Genomic DNA, 12,394 nt, shown 5'->3' with positions numbered 1-12,394 from the left:
TGGTTAATAATACATGAGATCAAGGTTAGTTTAAATTAATGCTCCTCAAATAATATAAAAAGGATACATCTTTCCAAACGTGACTAAACTATTAAGAAGCATTAATTTAACCAAAACAGGAAAAGAGAGAATAGTGGAAAAAATAATTAAAACAATTCAAATAAAGAAATGGCATATCATTATAAATAATTCTAAAACTAAGGGTAAAATCCTATTAAAAATTCTGTTTTAATAGTATAGATGTTACCCTAGTTAAAATATCACTTTTTTTTTAATATTATTAATTAGGTTTTCTAAACGAAAATGAAAATTAATTCATCTCAAAATTTTCACAATGAGGGGTAATGATTTTTATTACAGTGAAGGGTGATGTTTTGTATTACTTTCAACAAAGTTATTAGTGATGATAACATCTATCTATCTCTATATATAACTAAACTCTATTTTTTTCTTATGACATGTGGAAAGATGATTTGTTGACATGTGTCCACATATTTGTTTTGAATTTTAGGTCATTTTTTTAGATTATTGCAATTTGGCCCATCATTTTCTAATAATGCACTATCTAATTTTTTTCGCACTAATTATCATTGTTTGAAAATCTATTTTGTTAGTCCTAAATTTCAAGAAATACGTAAAAGAATCTATATATAGAAAGTAGACTTTATTCTCTTCTTATGACATGTGAAAAGGAGATTTGTTGATGTGTGTCCATATATTTTTTTTTTGTATTTTAGGTCATTCTTTTTTTTAGATTATTATAATTTGGCCCATCACTTTCTAATAATGCACTATCTAATTCTTCTCACACTAATTATCATCATAGTTCGAGAATCTATTTTATTGGACACTAAAATTCAAGAAATAAGTAAAATAATATAAATATAATTTAAATATGCAATTTATTCACAACTAAAAATAGCGTAAACTTTCACCATTTTATTATTTTTCTATTTCTATTATTTTATTTACAAATTATATATTTATTTTACTATTAAAATTATAAAATAACCAAACTAAGAATAAGAAACTAGAGCACAACACAAAATTTAAACCTAAAACCTCCACAATCATAATGTTATAGTAACACTAATTCAATAGAAGTCCGGAGCTGAAAAGAGATCAAAACCGAGTACTAACTTACCTCATTTCACCATGAAGTGCCTTGGCCAAAACAAGTAGAGATCAAAAAAGGATAGAAAGATAAATCTGAAACAAAGCAATCCCCTAAATATTGAGAATCGCGATTAAGCATCAACGCAAAGAACCAAGAAAGCAGGCCAGAGAGAGCATAATAATCGGAAGGCCAAAGTCACCAAGAACCAGGAAGATACATGCCTAAAGCACCGGAAGCACAACCACTAGCTAAAAGGTAAGAAACACCTCAAAAACTAAACAAGAGCAGACAAAACACTCATGAAAATGAAGAACCACAAAGCTCTGGATAGAAGGGACCAAAGCTCCAAGAGATTAACTCCGCATACTTATAACAAGAGAAACAGGGGAAGAAGAAAAATAACATGAGGGAGGGATAATAGAAGCCAATCACCGAGAAATCATAGACTAAGCTTGAGACCATAAACAAACTTCCAAGCCCACATAGCATACACGAACGAAAACATTATCCAGGAGTGGAAACATGGTGAAAGGGAGAACTACCAAAGATGCGAGCAGCGATAAAAGCTGCAACGAGATAACGAGATGAAAGAACATAGAGGAAAAGAGAGACGAAACAAAATCAGCAAACTATGGAGCTGTATTAGAACTATGAAAGAAAGTATATAATTCAAATCACCAAAAACTAGATCTTGAAAACCAAGATGAGCAAAGACTATTGATGGTAAGCCAACGACAAGGAAGACAACATCAAATATGACTAAGATCTGATCCAACCCAAGGAGATGCAGTTCCTAATAGGCATGGGCGTTTGGGTCACCGTTCGGGTTCAGGTGCTTCCGGTTTTTGGATGGAGAGCTACAGAATCCGTTCGGGTTATTTTATACTTCGGATCGAGTTTGGGGTTTTAAGGTTCGGGTTCGGGTATAACCCGAACTGTGTAACAAATAATAAAAAAATCTATGTATCCTTGATTTAACTTTGTGAGACCAGAAACAATATTGTTGAAGTTAAAACATTGAACAACTTAATATAAAAAAAATATGATCTTTTGATTTGTTTGTACGTCGAGGAACACGAGCCTGTATTCTTTTTCTTCTTGTAATTTCTATTTGTATTATTTTGAATAGATAATGGTAAAGAATCCATCTATGCATAAATCAAAATAAAATAGACATCAAAATCAAACATAAATCAAACCTTGATAATCATGAATGTTTGAGCTCATGCATGTGTAAAGAGTAAAGAGAAAACAAATCACAAATCCTACTTGTAATCAAACATAAATCAAAATCGCCAAGTATAGTGATTCATACATGTGATCGGTCATAAAATGAGTTTAAATATGTACTGAACATATACGTTGAAGAAGGAGAAGACGAAAACATGAATGAGAATAGAAGATGTAAGTTTAGGGTTAGTAATATATATATTCAGGTACTTCGGGTAATTGGTTCGGGTATCAGATATAACCAATTGGGTACGGGTATCCAGACTGGTTGAATCCTAAACCCATTCGGGGTTTTTTAACTTTGGTTTTCGGTTCGGATATTTCGGGTCGGTTCGGGTTTGGGTTCGGATTTTGGTTAATATGCCTACGTCTAGTTCCTAACATCAGCCAAAATCTAAGGAAGAAGAGGAACATCAAATATTGAGTGGAATAGCCTACAACGACGTGAGAAACAACCGTACAACTGACAACTCTTAAATCCGATCTACAACAAATTACAGATAATTTCACCGGCGAAGAAGGCAAGGAAGAACAAAAGCAAGAAGTGAATCTTTTTCCGGTGATGGTGAGAAGCACCGCACACCAGAAAGATAAATGAATATTTAGATGGTGACGGCTCAATATCAAAATATGGAGATAGAGAAAAAAATCTTAAAAGTTATAATGTTCAAAAATATAAAAATATATATATAATTTTGACGCTGAAACCGTAAATTTTGGAATCAGCAAATGTCTAAATGCAAAGTTATTGAAACTCAATATGCTTTTACATTATAGGTTCACCTCACTGCTAACAAGTACTATACATACAACAACACATTATTGAAAAAAAAACATAAAATGTATTAGCCTATCACCTACTACTACATAACACACTGAAACACTAAATAATGTTCTTAACAAATAAAAACAACTACATAATTACATCATCCAAAAAATCATACTCTTAACAACAATAAAATAATATTCCGCGTGAAGCGGGGACATGCTCCTAATTTAAGTTTCTTTAAAAGATATAGACTTGATTATGAGTCATATGACAGTTGAACAAGATCTAGATCTATAACACGTTTCGATTAGGTCAGAGATTCCACCACATGATGATAGACCAATACAAAATACATCATATATTGAATTTAGGATAAACATTAGTTAAAACTACGGTTAAAATTACACATGTTTTGGCAACAAAACATAAATCTTTACCTTGTACTAGTTTGGTTGAGTCCCTAAAACAATAGTTATGGCATATATATAATTTCATTCAGTATTGTGCCTCGAAACAATAGTTATAGAGTTGATACGTATTACAATTCCACAAAAGTTTGAAACTATAAATTCATATAAGTAAAATTGTCTAGGGCCTTAAACCGATATTTATTGTATAATTGTATGTATGTACGTGTCTCTGTATGTGGAATCTTGGATTGAATTAAGCTTTGTTTAGTGGTAAATCAGCACTAAGTGAGTGTTAGAAATTAACAAAGGTGGCATCTGATCTATGACTAGTATGGGCGATTTTTGCTTAAAAATAAGTACAAGCATTTGTCTGTATTAGTTTCATAAAATTATAAATTAAATGGTCCATTGTGGGGTATTTTATAGCAGAAGCAGTCCAAGAATGTAGTGGCAGAAGCACAGTGCGAAAAGAAGTGGGCATCGATCTAAACTATTTATTTATTTATCATTTATTTGTTAATTAGGTTTGTCGATCCAGTGAATATAATATATATAATGGTTGATAATGATAAGGCTATATATATCTAAGGATGATGAAGGTGGTCATGTTTATAGAACTCCATTGGTTGCAAGTTGTAACTAACTACACACATACGACTATGAATCCCCTGCCGTGAGAAAATTCTATTATGACTTTTTTTTTAATGAATGTCAAATTTACTCGAATAAAAAAATATTTGTACAGTAAATGTGTTTTTTATCTAAAAACTTGGATGCTTTAGAAAATAATTTGTAAGTGTGGATGAGTCAGAAATATAGATACAAAAGTAAATGATACACTGAATTTGTTATCAGGATTCATTTTCTACATCCCCGGAACTTTGTCCAGATTTCATTGATCACTAGAACAAGAATGCAAATACATCATTATTTGCTAATATATACATCAGGCACAAACTTCATGACACACTCTTTTCTAGATAGATATCTATGAAGATTAAGAATCAAGCACGCATGCATAGATCTCATCCGGCCGCACCAGAGCTCACTGTCTTCACACAGCTGCAATCCTTTCAGACCTCCTCAATAAAACCATCTTTGCTAAACTCCCTCTGAGTCAAGGCTTCAACCTTCCACCTCTCAGAAGGTACATCACCATGTACTTCACCAAGTACGTCACCGAATACTTCAGCAAGTACGTCACCGAATATGTCAACACCAGACGCACACCACATATACCAACAAGCATGTCACACCAATGCACAGCTTGGTCACCACACCTCAACGGACACACCAAAATGCTTAATCACCCAAGCACACACAAAGCTCACAACAGCTATACATGATGGCTAACTCCACCACATAAAGCGCCAACTCCAATGCCACCAAACTAAGTCCACATCAGACTCTATCGGACACTACGTCAGACCGTAGGTCAACACTCAACACTTAATGAAACTCTCTCTCTCTTTTAACTTAATCTTTGGGTGCTCTTTTTCTCATAAGGGCACGTCCCTCCTTATATATAAACCGTAGACTTGCTCTCCAAATTCATTAAATGCACCTTAATGAACTTCCATTTCCATATAAAGAAACTTCTTATTCTTCTCCAAGTAACACTTCTTCTCCAAGCAAAACCTCTTTGCTTAATGGAAAACGTCATTTGTCTTCAACAAAATATATATTTTCTTTCCTTTTCCAATCTCCACTTACATACACAATCACCTTAGACAATCTTCTTGTAAGCAACTTCTCCACTCGACGTCTTGCCGTACGTCTTGACATACGTCTTTACATACATCTTGAGTGTACATCTCGAACTACATCAGAACCTCTCTGGAAATATCATCTACATAATTGACCAAAAAAACTATTGCAGGGCATTTGCCCATATGCGAGATTATCTTGTGGCGAATCAAAACCTTGTTGCATTCTCATATCGTTCATGCAGTTTCCTTTTGAACGAGTCGATGTGATTTCTGGTATACTTATCAATAAGAGCTACCAACATGGTTGGATCATGCATGGTTCCCCATGACGTTGGCTATTTCTTTCACGCCACAACGAATGCAAAAGAAGAAATAAAATCCTATTGTCTACATGCCGACAAAAATATCAAATTAGTAATAAAAATTGAGAAAATAAATGAATTGAATAAGTGATTCTAGTTTATTGTATTATGTAAGGTTAGTGTTTAGAAAATCTAGATTATTACTATTTTCACATAAAATGCTATTAATTCCCTTAAATACTATTTTCAGGTCTCATTTTCTAAAACTTCCAATACAGCTTAAAAGTAACAAAAACAAAATTAGTAGGAATTAATAACTGTGAATTGAATTTACCTAGTTATACATCTGTAGAACAAATTTCCTAAACCATTAATTGTAAACCTTTTACATAGTATTTTACCATTTGTAAAATTTCTTATAACCTTCTTGATATTTCTAAAAAAAGTATGGTATAGTATGTTTTTAGACAAAAGGATGCTTCTATAACTTCTTAATAAAACTTATAAAAGAAATTTCCACTGTTTTATTTTATTAGCGAAATCTCGTTGTCGTGACATATTACGTATACTCAATATACAAGTTTCACTCATAAATCAGAGGTCATACATATATACATTTGGCTAAAATCAAAATCCTATTTATATGGTACATCATCTATGTACTTGGGTTAAATTCTCCGATAAAGATTATGAACCAGACACATATAGGTTTGAATATGAGATATTAGTCAATATGACATATAGGATGATGTACATATATATAGTAGATATTAATAGATGAACTAATTGATTACTACTTTGGAGCATCTCCATATCAAGTGTGAAACCTATTATATATAGTTTGTTGTATAATAGATTTAGGAAAGTATATGTGAAGCCGTGTATAAATATAAAAGTTGGTATATACATGAATGTGTGTAAGTAGACAAGATGTGTTTGTAGGTATGTTATGATGTGAAATAAGATGGGCCCAATGAGAATGAGACTGTTGCTTTAAGAGGGGAATCATAATAGTGACCTTTTGTGATGACAAGAACCACACGTGCTCATTCCTTCTACCAAAGGACTGCACTCACTTCGTTGCACCTTTTAACTCCAATTATTCCAGAAGCCACTTTGTTTTTGTTTTCGAATCAGATTTTATAGATCGGAACTCGAAGTATTGAATCATGCATGTTTTCAAGTCGGTTTTATCATATGTACATTGGTCATTGTATTGGTGATGGGAAAAATCAAATGTGAACAGTTTAAGTCCTAGCAAAACTCAGAAATATAGTCTCGGGCAATCAGCTGTAGTTGCACATTTTTCACCTGTTTTCTTTGTAAACCTCGTAGAAAAGCAAGGATGAGTGTTGTGAACACATATTTCAAATGTTCACTATGCTCCTCTATTTTGAAAGATATGTCTTTCTTTCGTAATGAGTAATAATAACAACAGTTTGGAAGATTGAAACCAGCTTTCCAAAAAAAAAGAAGATTGAAAACCAGCTTTCAAAGAAAAAAAAATGGCCTGGAAGAGAACTTGCATCAACATGACTGATAGGTTTCCTCGTCATATAAATATATATGTACATATATAGAATTTTATCTATTTGTTAATTTAGTAGTAGTTTCTAGATTTTGCTTTTAAATGTTATTATAAAGGTAGAAATTTCTATATTAGAGATAAAAATAGAGATGGATTAAAGTGATTTTGCCTCTAAATGTTATTACAGAGGTAGAAATAGAGGTGAGTTGAAGATGATTTTAGAGTATTTCCAACTCATTGTTATTTTGACCTCTATAACTGTATTTAGAGGCAAAATTGCTCCAACACACTTCTATTTCTTTCTTTATAACAAAGATCTTAATTTTTTTACTATTTATAAAAAAAGAAATAACATTTTTCTACTTTTACTTTATGTTTAGAAATTGCTATTTTAGAAAAACTCTATTATAGAGTCATACATAAAAGCAAATCTACCTTTATAATAAAGATTCTCTATTTTAGAGAAAATATAAAAATGTAAATAGAAGTGGGTTGAAGATGGTGTTACGTACCCGTTCAATTAGTTTATTTGCTATTTTCTAGATACCTAAGTAATCTATTTTTTTTTATAACTAATTAATTTGAGAAAAATAAGTTTTACGTTTTACAACTACTCACTATATATATATATATATATATATATGTGTGTGTGTTAGATAGGATATGATGATATGAATTATGAACAATATATTTAAGATAGCAACACTTGTTGAATTCTGACTCATCAGTTTTTTGTAATATTCAAACAAAATTTTCATACTCCTTTACTTTCGATTATAACTACAATAACCATTTAACTTTCTTTAACTGTGTTACTTTGAATGATAAAAAGAGACAACATTTTACTTTCTTGGTCAACAAATTATATTTTTTAGAGAATACATAATATGAGCATATCACCCATTCACTCTTTTCGTATCCTTTCTTCAAACTTGTTAATTATGAATTTTCAGCTTTTGTTTTTCCTTTCCGCTTCTTTCTATAACTTTTTTTTCTGATCATGCTATTTTTTCTTTTAAAGTTATTTTAATATTCTTATTATGTTTTACGTAACCATGTAAATCTTACCGTGCAAAAAACGATAACTCAGCCTTTTAGAACAGTCTTTTGGTTAATCTTTTTTACCTGTTCATATCTCTTTTCACAGAGTAAATAACAGACATAATAAAATAATGTTGTAGAAAGGTTATAAACAACAAAACTCACTAACATTGCTTATTAGTGGAGAAGCTGAGCTTTTGCAATCTGTGATCCTTTATTTAGAAATGTTTACTTTAATGAAATTAATGGGCCTTTGTGTTTATTGGTTCATGATACGTGTGATGAAAGGTGTAAATTAAAGGGTCAAATATTCCTTCCGTATTTCCAGGACTTGGGTTTCTCGCTTCATTGTTTAATCTCTAAACATGCCCACATTCAGAAATACGATAGTTCACAAGATTTTGACGCACGCTCTCAAAACGCGAGATTATTTTTTATTGACAAATATATTACCCGTCAGTTTATTTGCTAATACATTTAGACATGATCGCTCAGTTTGGATTTGATTATAAAATTTTATTTTATTTTGGTTTGGTTATGGTTTTTGTTTTTTCGGTTCAAGAGATATAAAACTATTTAGTTATTTACGAATTTAGATTTTGTTTCGATTTGATTAATTTTTTTTTCAGATTGATCTGGATAACAATGTTAGAAACTTGAAAAATTTAGAGTTCAATTCGGTTATCGTTTCGTTCCTGATAATTTCAAATAATTCGACTAAAATCACATTTTTAGATATTTTGAATAAAAATCAGATAATTTAAAATAATTTAAAAGCATTCAGGTTATTCAGTTCTGTCAGGAAATTAAGATAACCTTTATTTTCTATATGATATATATTTATTTTATATATTTTTAGTATTGTATAGATATAACTATATGATAGTCAAAATTGATTTATTTAACCCGTTTCACATTAGTTTTAGTTTCATGATTAATGATCCAAAATTGAAAATAGGATCCCTTCCATCTATGGCTCTATGAAGTGTAATCTTGGTGTTAATGTGCTCAATGGCATAAAGATCTTGCTATTAAAGGTCTTCTTGAATTGGTTTCTCCTTAATTTCGATCAAAGTGAAGAGATTTTTCTGTATATGTTATATTTTAAATTTTTAAAAACGACTATAAATTACTAAAACTGTTAAAAGTCTCACATTCAAATTTTGTGATCCATGGTTTAAAATTTTTGTTATGACAAAATACAAATGATTACAAAATCATATAAGTAAAAAGTCTTATTTAATTAATTATTAAGATTAAAAGTGTATATATATATGTATATACATTGTTTTAAATTAAACTATATACCATATAAAATACATAAAAAGTTTATTTTTGAAATTTACTTTGAACAATTTTTTTGATAAAATCTTTGAGAAAACATTAACAACTTAATGTTTTAAAAATTTTTAAAAAATATTAAAACTATTAATCCCAGAATGAAATTTTGTTATTAGTAATTTAAAGTTTTTGATGTAAATTATTCAAATGATAAAAAAATCATATGTGTAAAAAGCATAATCTAATACATTAATATTAAAAATATACTATGTATGTTAATATCATTTAAATTTAATTATATATCATATCAAATAAAAAAAACTATTGTTTGGATTAATAAAATTGATTTATATGTTCACACCAATTTAATTATATTTATAGTAGTTACTAATTTTTAATTATTCAATATATATTTATTATTTTATAATATATAAAAATATATAATACATAAAATAATTTTTATATGTAATGTTCATACTGCGCAAGACGCAGATCTTAATCTAATCTAGTATTATATTGTATAATTTGTTTTAATAATCTACCTAGAAGCAAGTTGGATCCAACTTTGTGTTTTTGTTTTAATAGTATTGATTGATGTATAATAATCTACCTAAACCCTAAACCCTAAACCCTAAACCCCCCCCCCCCCCGCGTCGTTCAAAAAAAAAAAAGGAACATGCATCTCTTATACCATTACTTCCACCACTACACTAATTTGAACTGTCTGTCCAGTTGAAGCCAGTAATATAGATAATAATTTGGTGGCCAGAAGCAAAACTTCTTTAGCTTTTTTTTCCAAGACTGGCTCTGATCACTTTGTATAAGACTATCTGAATAATGAATGATAATATTGATAGTCTAATATTTTTCGAAAATTAAAACATGCATGGGTGTATATGAAGCTTTAGTCTATATTTAATTATTTATTATATTTTCATTTTGACATAAGTTGCAACTCTCCATTTTATTTTCAAATAAATTGCTTTAAATTTGAAAATCTTGGGGATAAAAGTTTCCAGTGAATCCTTTAATCTGGTTCTCACAAACCCAGTTTTAGATAATATTTTTTCAACATACCCAAGATTCGCATAATCTTAAAATGTCTGTTAAAATTGATGGTAAATACTCCCAGCTAAACAAAAGTGCATAACAACAAGGTCGTTAAAAGAAACACAATTACGAATATGGCTATTTCTTGGGGCAAATCAATATGACTATTGGAAAGAATCAAAGAAGTGATATGTTGTTATTAGATAGGCTCCCTTGTCTTAACCTAATAGCCTTTGCTTTATCCACTAAAAAGGGAGTAAAGACTGAAGAGTCTCACAAGCACTAGTGCCAAGTTATATTTTTCCACTAACGGTCACATTTAAACGCTTTTTTCAGTGAGATTTCTCTTTGATGAATTTTTAATCATAAATTAAGACCTAATTGCATTATTGGTGTTCCTTTTAATCAAAGCCAGACTCTAATATTGACGAGTCTTTTTGACCAATGGATCCATTTAAAGGCCTAAACATTCTTTATCAGACTATCTTGGGCCCAGCTAATATTGCAGTGCATGTGCATACTTAAATCAAACGGGTTGTCCATAATTTCGCGGTATTTTATAAAAATTATATATTCGTTCTGTTTCATATTAAGTGTCGTAAAAAAAATTTCGTTACAAAATAAGTATCGTTTTCGACTTTCAATGCAAAATTTATTAATTTTATTGGTTAAAATATAGATAGGTGTATAGATAATTATGTTTTTATATAGGAAATATACAAAATTAATTGTTTTTTTTTAATTTGAGTGCACAAACCCACAATGACACTTAAATTGAAACATAGGGAGTATTATTTTTATAGTTTTGTAATTCTGAATAATAACCATAATTAATATTTGAAAATCAAAAGTCTTGGTATTATATAATTTTAGAAGAGTTTTGAAATATAGTGATAATTACATAAAATTTAATTTAAGTTTCCAAAAGTATTTTTATGACATAATTTACGATTAATAAAAATCTGAGGATTATGAAAAAAATACATTTTCTATTTAGCCCATTATCTTGTCTACCGCTTTATTTTATTCCGATGCAAATTTGTTATGAAGTTTTCATAATTTTTTCAAATCACTTTCTCATGAATTTTTGATTTAGTGTTTAGCATAAAGGTCAAAATTGGTTAACCAAACAAATTCATCATTAATTTAACCACCACACTATACTATCTTATCATACACTGATTCCCTTGACCAATATTTTTATTAAAAGTAATCATAATTTAATTTTAAACAATATTTTATTCTCGTTTAAAAAAATGATTACTTTAATACATCCTATTTAAATTAAGTCTGATTAACTAACTATATCTCAGAAAATATTATCTATATATTTAAATAACGTGATATCATTATTTTAGACATATATACTTAATATTAATGTGAGATTCAATAGTTTTATTACATCAAAACATGTTTTTATTTTTATATTTTTTTAGAAATTTGTTATCGTACATTGTAAAATTTATTATACCGTAAAAATGCATATCAATATTAATTCTTCTTACATTCAATTTAAGTTAAAATTCAAATTTATAGTTAGTTTATTATTAATATAAATAATCAAATATATCATATTAAATAAATCTTTAAGTGATTTTACTATGATTTGTTAATAGTAGATAAAAATACGATTCTAAATTAATAGATTAGATCTTAATTGGATGACAAGAAAAAAAAAAGATCTTGTTAAGATTGGAGTTATTGGCTATATTCAAATGCGTATCAATAATTGGATTTCTGTTTTGAATTTCTGTCTATACAAAGCAATTTATATTTCCATACTAAATTTGAGTATTAATTGCATAACAAACCAAAGGTAAGTAGAGTTACTATTATAAAATTACAAAAAAATGCCTTTAATGAAAGAAATAAATAATACAAATTATATTAATAGAGTATTAAGTCTAGTCTCGTATTAGTCTGATTTTTCAATTTTATATTATATTTTTGTTTATTA

Source organism: Brassica napus, chromosome A10 (genome assembly GCF_020379485.1).
Source record: "Brassica napus cultivar Da-Ae chromosome A10, Da-Ae, whole genome shotgun sequence".
Lineage (NCBI taxonomy): Eukaryota > Viridiplantae > Streptophyta > Magnoliopsida > Brassicales > Brassicaceae > Brassica > Brassica napus.
Note: the sequence above shows the minus strand (reverse complement) of the source record.